At 47.2% G+C, this 19,778-nt stretch overlaps 1 long non-coding RNA gene across 3 annotated transcripts in view; it reads left to right on the top strand.

Moving 5' to 3' along the window:
* LOC105493596 (uncharacterized) overlaps positions 1-19,778 on the top strand; it is a 122,606-nt gene that overhangs the window by 87,604 nt on the left and 15,224 nt on the right. For all 3 annotated transcript variants that reach the window (XR_011611071.1, XR_011611069.1, XR_011611070.1), the window contains 3 exons: positions 3,865-3,985; positions 5,230-5,405; positions 10,836-10,918. This is a non-coding gene — a long non-coding RNA (uncharacterized lncRNA). The remainder of the gene's footprint in view (positions 1-3,864; positions 3,986-5,229; positions 5,406-10,835; positions 10,919-19,778) is intronic.

The raw sequence follows: 19,778 nt of genomic DNA on the forward strand, positions 1-19,778 counted from the left end.
AGGCGGCCAGGTGCCCTCAGAGCCCAGGCAGGTAAGGCAGAGAGAGGCAGGGGACTGGGGCTGTGTTGGAACCCCGAGTCCCTCCATTTCACTGCAGCTCTGGAGGTTCCTGGGGAGCCTGGTCCTTCTCAGTCACAAGACCTGGAGATGAGTACTGGTGAGAGGTACCATTCTGTCTGGCTACCATAATTTCTGAGGCCTGATGCTAAATAAAAATGCAGGGCTTCTTATTCAAAAGCAGGTAAAAAGTACTGCTATAAATTCTAAAATATAAAACTTTTGCCTTGCTTTTGTGGTCTCCCTCTCAACCTGTCATGGCGTTTTCTCATCTGCTCTTTAATATTGCTTTTTCTGAGGCATGGGGACACTCCTGACAAGCACAGACCCTCACAGGTGCCCAGGTCCCACCTGGCTGTGACTTGGTCTGTGGTCAAATGTTCTGCCCCACAGCCAGGGGCAGGGATATTGAGGTAGGCATCTCTCCTACCCAACTCATGGTGGATAGGTGACCCCAAAGGGGATGCAACCTCTATGCCAGGACTCACTGAGTGCTTGTATTGGAGGTGCCAGCCTGGGGCCGGAATAGTCATCTTCATGCATGACCCCAAGATGCTGCAGAGCCTAATTGCTCAGCTGGAACCTCCCCTGAGCCTGCCTCTGAAGCCCTGCTCCCAGTGGCAGGGGCTGGTGAATACCGGGAAGGGTAAGGGGAGGGAGGATGGGCAGGGATTGGAGGGTGGATGGTGAAAAAATCTTCCACCCCCAGGGGAGAAAGGCAGGTGGCAAAGGATGAGATTTCCTGGGAACTGAAATTCCAAGCCCCAGTGCTCCCTTGGACAAACATCCCATCAGACTTCACATACAAAACAGAAATTCAAGGATAAAATTGTCAAGAATTTCATTTAAAACAGTGATAGCAGAGCATGAAGCTGCAGGCATGGGACCTGTGTGACTGCACTGGACATCTGCCTATCAGGCTGGTCCTGAGTGAAAGGCGACCTCAGAGCCCACAGGCGCTACAGTTGCTGAGGATGTGCTAGGAAGCTTTCTCTTTCTCTCCACCGCTCTCTTATCTCTGTCTCTTAGTAGTCTGTGTGAACACCCCAGCCCCCAGCACAAAGCAAACACCAAATGAACAGGGCCCCCTAGAGTTGTGCAGGAAGTGCGCTTCTTTCTCTGCCCCCCACCCCTTTCTTTCTTCTTCTAACACTGGGGCTCGAGCAGGCTTAGGACACTGAGAGGCTGCAGCACAGTCTTTATTAGGTTTCCTATTTACTGTCACAACAGACAAGCCCCACAAGACAAAAGAAAATTGATTCTTTATCAACCACAGTCCAGCTGTCTGCTCCAGAGCCAAGGGAGGCAGTCAGGAACACAGGTCTGACCTGTGTCCTCAGAGCCCACCGGTCCCTATGGGGCAGAGCCCAGCCTGCCTGCAGCCCTGGGAGCTGCCCAGGAAATGGCAGCTTCCCTCGAGTTAGCACAAGATCTTCTGTGGGGTAGGCCTTGTGCAGTGGACATACAGCCAGGAAAGGCGTGAAACACCTGGTGGTGGTGCTTCTGCCTCCCTGCTCCACCCCCACCCCCTCTTTCTCATGACTTCCCCTCCCTGGGGTTGCCCAGTTATGGGGTTGACCAGGGTTGTGGGGCAAGAGTGGGGTTCCTCCCATGGTGCACTCTCTGCCTAGGACTCTCCTTCCCTGCACATCCATTGGTTCCTAGAAGGAACCCAAGTTAGGGTCCTCCAGAATCAGGAAAGTGTTGAGGACCCATGTTTCTGTAAAGAACAATAATGAAGTGATCTGATTGGCCTTGGTTCTTACAGTGGTGAATTTAGATGCACTGGCAGAAAAGGAACACAAATAGGACCTCCTTTTCTCCAATCCTGTAGACTACTCCACGTCTCTTTGTCCCAGTGAACATTTCCCTTTCCCTTCTTCCCTCCCCTCCCCTCCCTTCCCCTCCCCTCCCCTCCCTTCCCCTCCCCTCCTCCCTCCTTGCCTGCCTGCCTGCCTTCCTTCCTTCCTTCCTTCCTTTCTGTCTTCTCTCTCTTTTTTTTTTTTTTTTTTTTTTTTGAGACAGGGTCTCATTCTGTCACCCCGGCTCAGGTGCATGGAACAATTATAGCTCACTGCAGTCTCAAACTCCTGGTCTTAAGCCATCCTCTAGCCTCAGCCTCCCAAGTAGCTGAGACTACAGGTGTGAACCACTATGCCTGGCTAAATTTTTAAAAATTTGTTGTAGAGATGGGGGTCTTGCTTTTACGCCCAGGCTGGTCTTGAACTCTTGAGCTCGAGTGATCCTCCAGCCTCGGCCTCCCAAAGTGCTGGAATTATAGTCATGGATCATCTCCCCGCAACTGCCCAGTGAACATCTCCCTTTCTAAGTACCTATAAAATAAGCATTATATCTAAACCAATCAAAGCTGTAGGGCTGAATTAAGCCTCCAGTTCTACATTTAAGCAGATGGCTGTGGACTTTACCAAGAGGCTAGAGAAACAAATGATCAGGGAGCAACATGGCGGGAGGGGTTAGACCTTCAGAAGCTTGTGGGGTACTGGTGTAGGTGGCTACCGAGGGTTGTGACGTCACCTCCAAAAGAGTTGTCCCTACTCCACACCCAGAATGGAGGTCAGCCCTACTTGAGAGTCAGCTTTAAGAGAGACAATCCTTAAACAACAGAGCAGAATTTGGGGGTGATGAAGTGCAAAGGCTTTAGAAGATGATCCAAACCCAGATGAGCAGACGTGTGGCGACTGTACTGGGCTGGCCAGCGCCAAGTGCTTCAGAGAGCTCAGGAGGGCAGGGGCCTCCCTGTCCTCAGGGAGTGTGCAGGGGAGTTGGCAGTCAGAGGTGGGAGTGGCTGCACACCGCCAGACTGGCTGCTGAGGCAAGGCTGTAATGTAGAGAGGAGAAGTGGGAAGAAGGGAATGGAGACACGGAGACAGAGTGGTGGCCAAGGGTGGGCAGCCACGGGTATTGGGCAGGAGCACAGACTCTGGGGTTCCAATCCCAGCTCCACTCCTTTCTGGCTGTGGCTTCAGGCAGGTCACTTAACCTCTCTGTGCCTCCATTTCCTCATCTGTAAAATGAGTATGACAAAGATTACACCCACGTCATTGGTTTGTTGTTAGAATAAAGCCTTTAGAACTATGTTTGCTGCATCATAGGCACCATATTTTATAAAACGATTTGTTGAATACTCGAACAAGTCTCAGATGCAATTATATTGGAAGGAGCGCAGTCCAGGTAGCCAAAAATCATAAAAAGGGAATTCCCAATCTGTAACTTGTATCTCCCAAGAAACACTAAAGAGATGATAATTTGTAATTTCCAACGATTTTTATATTCCCAACCTTCCTGCTCTGCATTCTCTCCTTCTGCAGCTCCTTCCACTAATGCATGCCCAGCCTCTGCCCACAGTTCAGTCTGTCTCCTTCCTTGAGGCACCTTGAGGTGCCTCAAAGACCTCCTTTTTCTGATTATACCTCAGTGATTGATTGGGGCTCTAGCTGCCGAGCCTTGGAATCCGTGGCTGCCTTTGCCTGGAACCCATGCTTTCCAGGAGCCGTTTCCACCAAGGAATGAGTGCAGCTGGAGGCTGAAGTCGAAAGACAGGGTGCCCCTCTGTCCACTGGCTTTGGCTCAATGACTCTCAATGGCTTTGCCAAACCTTCCTTAGACTTCTGCATCCCCACCTGCCCAGCCTTGTGGTCTGACAGCTCTCCCTAGCTTTCCCAGCTCACTTATTTCCTTTCCCACAGGCATTTTCTTAAAAATCCATGCTCATTTGATTTCTCCTTGGTATCTGCTCCTCAGAGGACCTGGACTGATCCCCTCTCCCCTTCTTCATTCATTGTATAGATTATGATCAACTCACTCTCTCTGGATAAGTCCTTCCTCAGCCTGCCTCGCATCAATTCAGCATCAGCAAGGTGCAGAACTCGTCTGCTGCCTAGAGATTGCCTCAGGGGTCTTGCAAGGGGTGAGCATCTGGGCAGAGATGGCCCCTCTTACTCAGTTAATGGAGGAAGGGTTGACTCGGAATATCTGCTCATTGATATATTTTATCCCAGAACAAGTAACACCCCAAAGCATTTTAGTTCTTCCTGTGTGCCAGGCACTGGGATCAGAACTTTACCTGAATTACTTCACTTAATCCTCACCACAGTCCTGGGAGGCAGATATTACTATTTGCATTTTACAGATGAAAGTGAGGGAGGTTAATTATTGATCAAGGTCCTATAACTAACATATAAGTGGTGGAGCCAGCCTCGAACCCTGCCTGTCTAACCCCAGTGCCCATGATCTCAGTGAGCACAATATTGCTCACAGCAGAGGCAGTGGTGGGCTCTGGGACTAAGAGGAACACAGAGTGGGAGGCAGCCTGGGGACAACCCATCCCACCATGTGGAATCAACTTCCTCCCCCAAATGGGGAAGAAGTTGCACTCAGGGTATGAGTCTTGCTGCTCACAGGGGCAGTCACAGCTTTGAGGAAAAGGGGTAGAAAGAAGTGGGGAGCTGGTGGGAACGGGGCAGAGGCATCTGCTGGAGAACACTCAATGTCATCCAGAATTAGATCATAAAAAGTAAGTGCTTTTTAAAAGCAATTTTACTCAGCAGGGGATGTGCTGTCAAGCTGCCTGGTGATTCAGAGGCTCTCTGCCTCCCAACCCCTTCTTTGGAGGTGGGGGTGAGGATATGGCTGTGGGGAACAATGGCTCAGCTTCTCTGTTGTCTGCTAGAGGTTGACGTGACCCAGCTATGGCTGAATCCCAACCTGGCTGTCCTTAGCTCTTCCTGCACCCCCTTAGAGTCAGACAGAGCTGGTCTCCAATCCCAGCAGGACTATCCACCCAGAAGAGCTGTGTGACCTAACAGGAGTTGCTAAACCTCTTTTAGCCTTAGTTCTACCCTCTCTGAACATAGAAATAATACCAGAACCTTGGCATTGGGTTCTTGTGAGCATTAAATAAAATAAAATCTGCACAGTCTGGCAAATAATAAGCCCTCAAAATTAGGACCTCTTTTTATTATTTATTCATGTTTTTATTATTAACACCTGCCTGAGAGATTAAGAGTAGAGGGTTCAAAGTAAAAGGAAAGAAAGTCATGCCTCCTTGCAGAAAGTAACAGAGATTGCTACTGCTCGCTAATGTTGAGTTCCTCCTCTTCTTCTTGGACCTCCCTTGCTATGTGATGATCCTGACCAACGGGATGTATGCAGGAGAAATGTCCACCCATGGAAACCGCCTACACACGGCCCTCCACCTTATCTTTCTGTCTTGTGATGACCTTGTTGGAGATGGCAGCACCAAAGATGGTTAGAGCCTGGATGCCTGCATGACTGCACGGAGCAGAGCCCTCTCACTCCACCACTGGTGCCCCCTAATGGACTGCTAGGTGAGTGCAAGACAACCTTGTGTCAAGTCACTAAGAATTTGAGGGTGTTTTTCATAACACTTAGCCCTTCTTGACTTTAACAGTCAGCCAGACCACCACAGGGATTTTGTAACTTTCTGTGGCTTTAGATTGTTTGAAAGTTTCATGAAATGAGAGAATGACAGGAGACAGTCTCTAAAGCCCTTCTCAGCTCAGACATTCAAGGTGGCTCACTGCTTGCTAATATGTAGTTAAGAAATGCCCCGTACCCTCCTGGGAACCTGTGAGCCAGCAATCCTAGAGAAGCCTTCAGAGGGGCCTGAGAATACCACCTAGTCTCTCTCATCCTCTGGGCTTCCTCCCCTGGGCCAGCCCAGCAGCAACTCTCCAGTTTCCCACCAGGTCAACATTTAGGAGACAGAGAGTGTGAGAGAGTCACTAAAGCTCCAGATCACGTGACTGAGCCAGAGTGACTGAGTATGTGTGTGCCAGTGTGCAGGGAGGGGCCAGTGTGTAGGGAGGGGCTGCAGCTAAGTTGCTTTGCAGATATTTATTTGTAGATTTCTTTTTATTAAACAGTTGTGGAGAGGTGTAGTTGTGGAGAGCTGAAGCTAATCTCCATATTTCTGGGTGCTGGCAGACACTATGTCAGTCAGAAACACCTGCAGTGATGGCTGGCTTCTCTGTCCCCCTGCTCTCTCTCTCCCTGCAGACCTCTTTCCTTTTATCCTGAGGCATCTTCACAAGTGCTGACCCAGGGAATGTGCTTGCCATGAGCCATTGGATTCTGTCAGAGATGGAAGGGACCTACCCAGGGGATCGTCTTTCTGGAGATGCAGAAAAGGAGAAAGGGAGAAGGGAGAAAGTGAAGTGGGGGAGGGAAGAAAGGTAGGGAAAGGGAGGCAGGCAGGAGGCAGGGAGGAGAGGAGGGATGTTCATGTGAACTGGGTCCCTGCAGGGTACATTAGCAGATCCCATTAACTACAGCCAAACAGAACTGGGTCCAACTCCTCCTTAAGCCAACTACTGAGTGATGTCAGAAAATTTTCAAAACTTTAGTTACACATCTTATAATGGAGATTGCCCAGGGATGGTGGCTCCCACCTGGCTTACTCCTGTAATCCCAGGAGGCTAAGGCAAGAGAATTGCTTGATGAGAGTTCAAGACCAACTTGGGCAACAAAGCAAGACCTCCCCCCTACAAAAAATGATAATAATAAATGGGGATTATACTAGCTACCTCTTAGTGATGTGAGGATTAAATGAGATAATGTACGTAAAGCCCATGTTGGCCGATAGAGGTGCTTAACGAAGAGCAGTTACAGTTGTCCCTTGGGATCCATAGAGGATTGGTTCTAGGACACTTTATGGACACGAAAATCTGCAGATAAGCAAGGCCCTTATATAGAATGGCATAGTATTCACTTATAACCTATGCATATCCTCCTGTATTGCTTAACAATGGGGATATATTTTGAGAACTGTGATGTTAGGTGATTTTGTCATTGTGCAAACATTATAGAGCAAGGGTCCCCAACCCCTGGGCCACAGACCAGTACCAGTGTGTGGCCTGTTAGCAACCAGGGCTCACAGCAGGAAGAGAGCAGCAGACAAGCCAGGGAAGCTTCATCTGTATTTACAGCCACTCTCCACCATTTGCATTACTGCCTGAGCTCTGCCTCCTGTCAGATCAGCAGTGGCATCAAATCCTCATGGGAGCACAAACCCTATTGTGGACTACACATGCCAGGGATCTAGGTTTCACCTTCCTTATGAGAATCTAATGCCTGATGATCTGTCACTGTCTCCCATTACCCCTAGATGGGAATGTTTAGTTGCAGGAAAACAAACTCAGGGCTCCCACAGATTCTACTTTATGGTGAGTTGTAGAATTATTTCATTATATATTAATATTACAATGTAATAATAATAGAAATAAAGTGCACAATAAATGTAATGTGCTTGAATCATCCTGAAACCATCCCCTCCCCCCACCTTATTCGTGGAAAAATTATCTTCCATGAAACTGGTCCCTGGTGCCAAAAAGGTTGGGGACCACTGTTGTAGAGTGTACTTACTCCAACCTAGATGACACATAACCTACTACACACCTAGGCTATATGGTATAGCCTATTGCTCCTAGGCTACAAATCTTTACAGCGTAATACTGTAAGCAACTGTAATACAATGGTAAGTATTTCTGCATCCAAACATAGAAAAGGTAAAGAAAAAATATGATAATATAACTTTGGCCAGGCACGATGTCTCATACCCATAATCCTGGCACTTTGGGAGGCCAAGGTGGGCAGAACCCTTGTGCCCAGGAATTCAAGACCAGCCTGGTCAGCATGGCAAAATGCCGTCTCTGCAAAAAACACAAAAATTAACTGGGCATGGTGACACACGTCTGTAGTCCCAGCTGAGGCAGGACGATCACCTGAACCTTGGAGGTCGAGGCTCCAGTGAGCTGTGGTTGCACCACTGCACTCCGGCCTGGGTGACAAAGTGAAACCTTGTCTCAAATAATAATGATCATCATCAAAATCACCATCATCATCATCATTATCATCATCATCATCATCATCATCTTATGGGACCACTGTTATGGATGAGGTTCATAATTGACTGAAACATCACTGTACAGCACATGACTGTACTTTAAATCATCTCTGGATTACTTATGATAGTTAATGCAATTTAAATAGTATGTAAATAGTTATAATAGTGTATTTTTAAATTTTCCTGTTATATGTTATTTTGGTATTATTATTTTTTATTAGTTTAAAACTATTTTTGATCTGTGATTGGCTGAATCTACAGATGAGGAATCTGCAGATACAGAGAGTGACTGTATCAACATTGACTTGTTTTCCACTCTGAGTTGAAAAAGTCTTCCAGACACCCCTCCCAGGCTGCCTCTCTTTCACATGCCCCTGGGCTGCCTGCAGAGGCTCTTTGGTGGACAAGGCTGAGATGGAGATGCTGTGTTCACAGCTGTCGTTAGAAAAGGAAATGAGAGGAGAGTGGTTTCTGTGCCTCCACGGGGCCTAAACTGGAGTCTGAAGTGAGCGGAAAGTCCTGATTCCACTTCAGCTGTTGAGGCAGTGTTGCAAAATGGTTAGAGCCCAGACCCTGGGGCCAGATTGCCTGGATTGGAATCCTGTGGCTACCACTGACTTTACATGTACTCCTAGGCAAGTTACTTAATCTCTCTGTGCCTGAGTTTCCTCATCGTAAATTAAGAATAACGATAAGCCAGTGTTGTTTATTAATCTAATAAGTTAATATACAAAGCTTGCTTAGTAGCAGGTACATAGTAAGCCCTTTGTGAATGACAGGCATTCTCATCTACAGCCCTGGACAAAGCCAGAGGCAAAGCTGCTGCTCTCATTAGTACTGTGCATAGACAATAAAGGCAGTATTTATACTATACCCATGTCCCTTTCTGTCCCACATTCAACGTACTTGGGACACAGACCAAACAGACTTGAACTACCCTTTCCAGATTTACAGGGACCTCTTCCCAAGTGCACCCCCAGGTTCATTACTGGCCTGCAAGCCCCAAGGCCTGAAGGCTGGCCAAAGAGTGGCTATTGAGGGGATGGGACAAGTGTAGATGAAGCTTGAACTTATGGCCAGGGAATCTGCCCCTCTGTGCATGTGACCGCTGGTGGTATAGGATGGTGCCCAGGTATAAAGAGAAGGAAGCTGGACAGGAAGCCTCCGTACCTTTGCATCAGGCTTTGTGAATTTTAGGCAAGAGACTGCATAAAGATATAGGGTCTGGCATCCATCTCTGGTTACCCATCCTCTCTCAGCACGTTTAGCAGATCATAGTCTTGATGCCAAGGCAGGACAATGGCACATGCATGGGCCTCCCTAGTTGACTAGAATGGTTGGGCAAGGGCTGGGCTTGCACACCTGCTGGCTTGTGTGAACTCATTGTTATTCCGATGGCGAGGACCCTGAGCTGGGCTCAGGAACAGGAGCTTCGGGCATTCAAGGCCAGCCCTTCCAGACTGTAGGGCCGAGCCCAGCTGCCCCAGCTTTGCTAGACAGACACCCTAGAGATGTGCCAACGACCCTACACTCTGAGATTCAAGCTGCCAAATCCCCAGCGGCAGCCTATTTGCTTAGATTTTTGGATTGCAAGAAGCAGAAACCCAGTCAGCATTCCTCAAGTAATGCAGGGTTTTTGGTAAAGATGCACATAGGAATAAGAAAACGAGAAAGTCAGCCACAAAGCCCAGCTTCCAGGGCACTCTGGAGAAGCTGAACAAACAAGCTCTGGGAGAAATTGGCTCCAGGGTGAGCCAGGATTGGGGTGGCTGAGAGCAGAACACATGGCAGTGGCATTAGGGCATTAGTGGCATTAGGGGCACAGTCCTGACGGGTCTGGGCTCCTCTTCTTGCATTTTCCTCTCTCCATGTCTGCCCACTTCTCTTCTTTGCTCTCTGCCCTGATTTCTCTCTATCTCATGGTTTCTGCTTGCTCAGAACTTTGACCTGCCCAAGGCCTCTCATGCTCCCCTCCCCAGCCTCTCTTTACTTCATGACCTTCCTCCCCAGCCTCTCTTTACTTCATGACCTTCCTCCCCAGCCTCTCTTTACTTCATGACCTTCCTCCCCAGCCTCTCTTTACTTCATGACCTTCCTCCCCAGCCTCTCTTTACTTCATGACCTTCCTCCCCAGCCTCTCTTTACTTCATGACTTTAGTTCCTCTGTTCACTGCTGATATGCATTGGCTGTGTCCCAAAGCATCTCCATCTCCATCTCAGCCTTGTCCACCAAAGAGCCTCATCTTGAATTGTAGCTTCCACGATTCCCATGCATCATGAGAGGGACCTGGTGGGAGACAATTGAATCATGGGGGTGGTTCCCCATTCTGTTCTTGTGGCAGCGAATAAGTCTCATGAGATCTGATGATTTTATAAGGAAAAATCCCTTTTGCTTGGCTTTCATTCTCTCTTGTCTGCCACCATGTAAGACATGCCTTTTGCCTTCTGCCATGATTGTGAGCCCTGCCCAGTCACGTGGAACTGTGAGTCCATTAAGCCTCTTTTTCTTTATAAATTACCCAGTCTCAGGTAAGTCTTAACCAGCAATGTGAAAACGGACTAATACAACTGCTAACTGCCCTATTCTTCCCATATTATTCTAAGTCATTAACCCTGGGGGAACATTATCATGCCAGGCCAACTCATTGCCCACTTGCCAGTCTATAAATTAGATTCTCGGGTCAGATGCCTATCGCTCAGCTGTAGTCAGTTGAGGGGACCTTACATGATCTAGAGCATGGCTGCTGGGGACTGTGGGGAGGACAGGTTTTCTGTGACATGGACAACCAGTGCTATGAACAATCTGTCTGGAACAGTGAGGAAGGGAGCCTGGGCCAAGAGCCCTTCCCAGGGTTCACTCACTTGCTTCCCTGTTCTGCTTTTTCTTCTACAGACCCCCTCCAGTCTCACCACGAGGGGAAGGAAGCAGGGGGATCAATGAGGAGGCAGCTGAACAGAACTGCAGATGCACACAAGGTCTGAATCTCTAACCCTGCCTCCTTTCTCCTCTTATTCTTTCCACTTGCCTCTGACTAGAAGGGACTGCATTTACTTAACTACTTTTTTAAACAACAAAATCAACAGTGCTCCAGCAAATATTTGATGAGTAGCTTCTGTACTGAAGTCTCACCACTCAGCACCGGAATTTCATCTGAAGCAGGCAGAAAACCAGAGCATGTGAAATATTTATCATAAATTACGTTTTACTATTTACCCTCATATATATCATCTTATTTGAGTTTATTAACACCATAGTAAAGTCACTAGGGAAGCTGTTACCATCATACTAATTTTGTGGATAAAGAAGTTGACTTTCAGAGAAGCCCGGTTGACTGGCTAGGATCACACAGAGAGCAGGAAGGAGCTCAGTACTAGAGCTTGGGTGGCAGCACCTCCCTCATGGAACTCTAGCATGCTTTGTCCTGTGGAATCAAAGTCACATCATGGCTAGGACCTTTCCATGTGTTGCTTGTATTGTCCCACATGTTGTTTTTGTTGACATTCCTTTTTTTGATCCCACATCCCCAAGAGGTATCATCTCTTCTTGGATAGGCACCATGCCTGAGGTGTTCTCGCTCAGTGCTAACCTCCCAGGCTGGGCCATCTACCCAGGGAGTTATCTTCCTTCTGGTCCACATACTTGTCAGGCCTACTCTTCCCTGTCCATGGTCCTGGACTCAGGGTCTGCCACTTTGCCTCTCTGGGGAATGGCCATGGTTTCTGCTCCTTAGAAGGCACTCCTCATCCTGGGGTCTCTGCTTTCAAGGAGTCCCATTTCTAAACTCCAAGGCTACTGAGCTGGCTTGGCCTCCAACTTCCAAGCAGCAGTGGTGCAAGATTCTACTTGAATTTTACACCAGGGATTTAGGTGGGAGCCCCCTCCCTACAGGTGGTCACCTGAATCAAGGGATTTTTTCATCTTCTGAACTAGAAGGAGGAAGCGTGTGGATTCAGAAAAAGACAAAAATATGAGCCAAGTTCTAGGAGAGAAGATAGGAAAGGTGAAGTCTACAGGAAACTTTTATTTAATTGCTTTATAGGAACAGGAAGAGAATATAAAGGAGGAAGCTGGCGCTCAGCCTGCCTTGGAGTGAGGAAGGTGGGTGGAGAAGTTCTCCCTTAATCAGAGCCTGGTAGGAAGCCAGGAAAACTGTGGCTTTAGCTGATTACTGCTTTAATGGTGACTGGGACAGGGAGAACTGTGCATGTGTGTGCACGTGTGTTTACAAGCAAGCAGTTGCTGGTGCCTTTGCCTTTCCTGACCAATGGTTGACAGTCCAGGCCTCCAAGTGATATCAGATTTTCCTTTTACTCCTCAGGCGTCTCCATGGCATTTGTGAGGGTAGGTAAGATAGAGGTGATGTCTCTCTTATGTAACTGTTCAAGGTGAATGTTCCCAGTTGGCAGGATGATCTGCTTCATACGGTCATCCAGGGACCCAGGTTCCTTCCATTGTGTTTCTCTAGCATCTTCTAAAGCAGCAGTTCCCAAACATGGCTACACATTGACTCCAATAGCAACCAAATTTAAGAACCACTGTCGTGGGGCTTTGCCCTCATCTACATGGTTGAAGTGGAATCACAGGTGCACAGGCCTGGAAATTGCACACATGGCTTTCATTGACATTCCACTAATGAAAAATTTGCTCATGGTATATAAGCCCTTAATTATAATACTATGTGGTAAGTGCTAAGATCCTTACTAGAGCCCAAAGGAGAGGTATCTAAGTTAGCTCTAGGAAGTCAGAGAAGCCTTCTTTGAGGCCATGGCCCTTGGTAACTGTGGATGACTCTGAGTTGCTTGGTTTGTTTACCTGTTTTATTTCTAGACTTAGTTTCTTCATTGACAAAATGGAGCTAATAACTGAAACTGCCTCAGAGAGTTGTGAGGGGTATGAAAGGTAAGTCTCACAAAGCACTTAGCACAATGCCTATATGTGGTTAGCACTGAATACATGTAAGCTGTTCATTACTCTTATTTTCTGGGCTACGTGAGAACATGGAAATTGGAAGCCTTTATGGGGCTGAGGCACAGCCAAGTCTAGGGCTGGATTTTAGTTTCTTCCTTTTTCTTCGTAAATAGGATGAGGCAGCCTGGTACAGCTGCCTGGCAAAAGCTGCTGCTGCTGCTGCTGCTGCTGGTGGTGGTGGTGGTGGTCGTGGTGGTAGTGTTGGTGCTGTGTGCGTGCACATGTGTGTTTGTGTGTGTGTGTGTGTGTGTGTGTGTGTGTGTGTGTGTGTGTGTTGGGGTGCAGGCAGGGTAGGGATAGCAGAACTCTGCCTTTAGGAAGGAAGGGAACAAATGTTGCCTCCTTTGCCCAGAATCTGACAGCAGAGATTGTCTGGTTGAGCTTGCCTGAGGCCTCCTTGCCTGCTTGGCTCTGAGGGTAGCATGAACCCTCAAGGCAGGCAGGAGCAGGAGGGCATCTTGAGCTTGGGCTCCCCTGATGTCTGCAGTAGGCGTGGCTGGAGCCGGCTGACATCTGTCAGCTCTGGCTTCATTTTCAATAAGACTCAGTGCTGAACTTCCACTAAATCCTTGTTCTCGCTCTCTCTCTCTCTCTCTCTCTCTGTCTCTCTCTCTGTCTCTCTCTCTCTGTCTCTCTCTCTCTCTCTCTCACTCACACACACACACACACACACACACAGTTGATGCCCCAGACAAATGTGCTTCTGTGTTTTCTGTGCTATGACTCTGCTGTTCTCTGGAACATGTCTGTCTCCCTGCAGAGCAGCTGGGTCCAGCAGTGCCCTTCCATTCCCAGCATTTTCTCAGTTTTAGGATTTCTCTCCCTTTCTCTCCTCTCTTCATCTATCAAGATCACACAGGAAGAGGAAGGCTTGGGTAAATCAGGGGCAGAGTCCAGGGATCCGTATGCATTCACTGAGCTTTAAGGGTCGAAATCGTGACTTCTAGAACCCTCTAGCACCTGAGACATGGGCACACAGGAGGCCCATCCTGCTGAGTAGCTAAACCTGTCTATTGGAGGCTCTACAGGTATCAATTCCAGGAGAAGCAGCTCAATAATGGGGTGTGCCTCAGGTCATATCTAAGCCACTTTACTGCTCCCCAGGTCCAGACAGACCTGGCTTAGTTTTTATTTTATTTTTTATTTTTGTCCGGGAAGATTTTTAGAGGCAGTGAGAGGCTCTAACTTTCTCAGACTCTGCTATTGCCTCTGACAGATAAGAAGATGGCTTCTCTCCTCTCTCTCCTCTTCCTCCTCCCCAATCAAAGTGCTTCCATAACTGCAATTGTCATCACACTGGTAACAACCATGGATGCATTAGCAGCTCTTCTCTCAGTCAAAACACCTTATTCCTAGCTCTCTCCCTCTCCCAAACACCTGCCTGTCAGCCCCTTTCAGATGGTTGTCTTCAAAGACTTACAAACCCAAAGAAAAAATTGGGGGGTGGGTGAGGAGAGAGAGAATTTATCTCTGTGTGTCTCAGCACTCTCCAAACCAAAGAAAGAAATATAAATCGTGTTTCCTCTCCATTTGTGGTCACAGCAGCCAGCTCTGCAAGGAGGAAAAGCAAAAGAGAGGGGAAGAAGGGGCCAGCCTAGATCAGGCCAGGGGTCACTTGTGCACCTGCTGTGGGCTCCTCATTTATTTATTTATCATCAGAAATCCTACCCAGATTTCCCTGCCAAGGAATCACATCTCCCTTGTAAAATGACCCTTGTTAGACATTTTGTTTTGTGGGGAAGGAGCTGTGTGTAAAGGGGTGAGCAAGAAAGACACAGTAGCTGCCCTTGTAGAACTCAGAGTCTGATATGGGAGGCCAGGACCTAACAGTAAAGTGTGACTGTTGCACTGTGTGATGGCATCAGGCGGGCGAGGTGCCTACACCAGGGAAAGCATCAGAGGAGTTTCCCCAAACGAAGTGACAATCAAGCTGAGGCTTGAGGCTGAAGCCAGGAGGAGACCGCCAGGCAGAAGTGCACATTTGAAAGACTATACGAATGCGTCAGAGTGGGGTTGGTGGACAGCTTGGAGGTGGTAGAACAATGGAGGATTGTCGCTGCAATCTAGGCAGCAGATGATGGCAGCCTGGACAAGGGGAATACCAATGGAACTTAAGAGACTAGGGGGAGGGAGCCAGCCCTTGGGAAGTGGAATTAGTAGGACTTGGTGGGTGACTGAACCCAAGGGGCGAGAGAGGGATGCCCAGATTAATGGCTCAGACAACTTTGTAGATGAAAGTGTCATTTTTTTGAGTCAGGGGATACCATGTAGGGGCAGAATTGCACATGGGGATAGTTGGGGGTCACAGATGATGCCTTCAGCTTGGGCCACCGAGTTGCCTGTGCCAACCTAGTGCAGTTGATCAGTGGACAATTAGATGAATGAAACCCAAGACCACTTGGTTGTTTCAGGAGGCAAACCTGGAGTCATCTCATGTGTGTCAGGGAGTTTGGAATGCTTACCTAGATCTCTCCTTGACCTTGCTGTCCCTCACCTCCCACGTCAGGGCCAGGTATGTCTCCTAGTGTCCTACAGATCCTTTCTCCCTTTCTATACAACCACATCTCAGGTGACTGGAAGGCTGGAAGTTTGGGTTTAGTGGTCTGTTTCCTTACTAGATTGTAAACTCCATAAAGATAAAGACTATGTCTGTCTTGTTTGCTGTTGTATCCTCAGCACCTGTCATATGATAAAGTTCTTGCTAATGATTTCTTAATGAACAAATGTGTGAATGAATGAATGAATGAATGGATGGATGGATGACCTTGTCAATGGGGTGTGCCTCTCAGAGGGTCAGAAATTATGCCAAAGCTACCATCACTCCGGCTCTCACCTGCACTGCACCAAGAGTGTCCTCATCAGTGCCTGCGCCTCCACTCTTGGTCATAGTCAATCTGTTTTCCTTACAGGCATCAGAGATCTTTTAAAATATGAATGGGATCATGTGACTCCCCTACTCAAAACCCTGCAAGGCTTTTCACAAGCCTGAGGAAAAAGGCAGAAGGACTTAACAAAGCCTGTCAAGATCTGCAGGCCTCAGCCCCTCACCCCTCCAACCTCCGGAAATGTCATTCCTCCTGTTCTCAGGTTGCTCCCACAGCACTGCTGTCTTTCCCATCTCTGAGCATTTGTGTGCAAATGTGTGCAATTGTGTGTGAATTTATGTATGTGTGTGTGTGCGTGCATGCATGTGCCTGGAAAACATCTTCCATCTTTTTGCCAGGTTCAGTTTTCAGTCTTGGCTGGCCCCCCATTCTAAAGGAAACACCAGCACCCCCTCTCTTTCCTCTCTCCTAGTACTCTTCACTTTTCCTGCACAAGCCATCAGAGAGATGAACATAGCCTGTGTCTGCTTATTTGTTTAAAGCCTGTCCTCTCATGAATTGTGAGCTCCACGTCTACCTCTGTAATACTGATGTCTATTACAGTATCCAGCACACACTCAGGGTTCACAAAGTATTTGAAGAATGAATGAATGAATGAACATGTCAGTTCAGGTATAGGGAGGGAAAGAGGCCATGTCAGTCCAGTTGTGTTAGGAGACAGAGGCCCTACCAGTTCAGGTATATTAAGGAGACAAAGACCTTTCAGTCATGCAGTCATGTCTTAATGCACTTAAACATTTATCAAGCACCTACTATGTGCTAGGGGCTGTGCTAGACTATGGCGACTCAATCATGGACAAGACAAGGTTGCTGACTCTTCGAAGTTTACATTCTAACATCAAGAGAGGGGATACACACAATACACAAACAGACAAATCAAATTGTTAACTGCTTGGGTTAACACATGGCAAGAAAATAACCAGGATGCTGTGTAGAAGGACATCAGTGTACCAACGTCAGGGGGTTGGGGGTCTTGCTAGCTGAGGTGTTTCGGGGCCTGTGCAAAAAGCACAGATACCTTGGGGACAGCTGAGTCCGTCTCTTGCTCTTGGCTGACAGGGGTAGTCTGTGGGCAGGAGGTGGAGCAGCCATAGGTTGCAGAGTCTGTGGGTTTCTTCTTTCCCTGAATTGACTGTGAGGAGCAGAGGCTGAGGCTGGGGGGTAAATTGTAAGAGAAGGTGGCAAGTTCACACCTCAATTTCTTTACTGTTTCCTCCATTTTCACCCTGCTCTTGACATTTAAGAATGAACACATTTAGGTTCCCATAAAGGTGAAATGCTTTTCAAATCAGAGGCAGGCATCCTGTGAAGCTTGAGGAAAGGACTAGAAGTTGCAGATGGATGAGTCTGCTAAGCATCATGCCCCTGACCTTGTCCCCACTTTTCTGCACACTTGGCTCTCCCCTGCCCCCACTCCCAGCACAGCTTCCCTACAGAGGCTTCTGCACCACCTCCCTCAGTGTAGAGGAGCAGGCAGGAGACACGCCCAGGGTAGCGGGATGGCATGAGAAGAGATGCACACTGGGCTGCAAGAACAGGCAGCCACCTCCACGGCCACCGCTGCCTGCTCTGGAGATGGAGGGAGGCCGTAGAGCCTGGGGGAATCACTGGGTCAGATATCAAGGTGCTTACCCTTTCTGGGCCTCGTTTTCCTTCTTGGAAAACAGGGCTGATGACACAAATAACAAATGTTTGCTAATTCCTTCTAGATGCTGGGGCCACTCTAAGGACTTTGCATGAGTGATCACAGTTTGTCCTCACAGCATCCTCGGGAGGTGGGGACCAGGCCTCCCCATATGGCTGGTGAGGGGATCCAGCTTCACACAGTTTGAAGCATGTGCCCAGGGTCCCTCAGTTGGTAGGTGGAGGAGCCAAAATTGGAATCCAGGCAGTTTGACTCCAGAGCCTACGCTCTTAACAAGAAACACCTCCCTTAGTTGGTGTTTGTAAAGAATGGAAATGAGACATTGCAAGTAAAAAGTCTGCTCAGCAAAGGTCACCTCCTTGTATCACCTCTGGTCAAAAGCATTTCCCCCTTTGCTCTCCAGTGCTGCTCACATTTTCTTCAGCACGGGCACATTCCTTGAGTTTGACCATTGCTGGTTTTAGATCAGGGACCCTCAAGAATGTTGGCTCATGAACTCCTATAAGAAATGAGAAAAACCCTTTCATATTTTAAGTTGACATATAAATTTGGTTATTATGAGTTTGAATAATTTTATAAGGTGTTTTCCCCAGGTTATTATAAATGTTACCACTTTATAATAAAATTTCTATAGCACTCTTTTTGATGTGTCAGAAGGAAATTCAAAACCATAGCACTTTGATACCTATCATCATCTACATAAAAGCAACAGCAACAAAAAACAAGCTCTTCTTTAACAGTTGGGATTTTACTATTCTTTTTTCCTCCTTGAATTCCATTTGACTTTCCTACAGAATTTTAGTGTACTACTATATATGCTGCTGCTGCTGCTTTTTTTTTTTTTTTTTTTTTTTTGGTGAGACAGAGTCTCACTCTGTTGCCCAGGCTGGAGTGCAGTGCCACAATATCAGCTCACTGCCATCTCTGCCTCCTGGGTTCAAGCGATTCTCTTGCCTCAGCCTCCCTAGTAGCTGGGACTGCAGGTGCACACTGCCACCATGTCCAGCTAATTTTTCTACTTTTAATAGAGATGGGGTTTCACCATGTTGGCCAGGCTGGTCTCGAATTCCTAACCTCAAGTGATCCACCTGCCTTGGCTTCCCAAAATGCTGGGATTACAGGCATGAACCACTGTGCCCAGCCCCACTACTGTATATTCTTATGCTTTAAAGTCTTTCATTGGTTATGCTATCATATATTAATATATAAGAAAACGAATTTTAAAAAATAATTTCTCTGACCATAGGCTCTAAATGGTAAAATAGTTTTCTTCTTGAAATACTATTATACTAATTAGTATTTTATAATTGATCAAAACAACATAATATATAAAAATTTTGGTGAATATATTGAATATGTAAAGAAAATATTCTGGAAAATGTCTCTTAATGAGAGACACAAGGCTTCTTTTTATAATTTGTGTGTCCATGGATGAGTATTAATTATTACTACCACATTCATAACAAAAGCTGAGAAAGCATACTGAATCACTAGTAAATGGGAGGCTTCTCATAGAATGCTTATTAATAATTGTTGTTAAGTGCATTATTTACAATAGAATCCACAAGATATTTTCATTGAATTAATCTAAATCTCATCAGCTTATGGTAGGAATGAATAAATGAGCCCACAGTAGGGAGGAGTTTGCGCCCAAGTGAAAAATGAACATGGACACAGCTCACCTCTGTGTTCCTAGGACTTGGGGGTGTAATGTTGAGCATCTGGAGGTAAGTGTGGGACTTTTCACCTTTTCTTCCTTGAAATCATGCAAAATATGTAACTGAGGCAGAGGGAGACGGGGAGCCATGGGTGAATAAGCGTCACCCACCAAGTTCTTGCTCGTTGTTGAAAAGGGTGAAAATGAAGAGTGTGTGCTTCAGAGGAGAATGATGCTTCCCAGCTAGCTTTTTACAAATCTTCAACCTTCCAGTTTTAACTCACGTGGAGCCTTGTCATGAATTCGCCACCTGGATGAAAGACGCTTCCTTCAGCATTTCTTCCTGGTGTTCTTGATTCTCTCTGCTTCTGCGCAGGAGTTGAGGAAGGGAAAGGTGGGGTTTAAAATTAAAGCTCATTATTCCCATCAACCCATGAACTTAGAATATGCCAACATGCCATTGCTTATCATTAACAGAAATGTGGTGAGACAAGGAAAGTTGGGAACATGCACAGATTTATGGTGACTTGAAATTAAGGGGGCTTCATGGACACTGACTAGGGCAGGTACTTGGAGTGGTTCTGCAATCTGTATTTCATGCTCCTATTTGGAGAGCACGGAAAGCTAATTATATGTTCGGTGCTCCCTTGCATGTAGCATTGGGGGTAGAATTAATCTCT

The sequence above is a fragment of the Macaca nemestrina genome, chromosome 12, assembly GCF_043159975.1.
Source record: "Macaca nemestrina isolate mMacNem1 chromosome 12, mMacNem.hap1, whole genome shotgun sequence".
In the NCBI taxonomy this organism is placed as follows: Eukaryota; Metazoa; Chordata; class Mammalia; order Primates; family Cercopithecidae; genus Macaca; species Macaca nemestrina.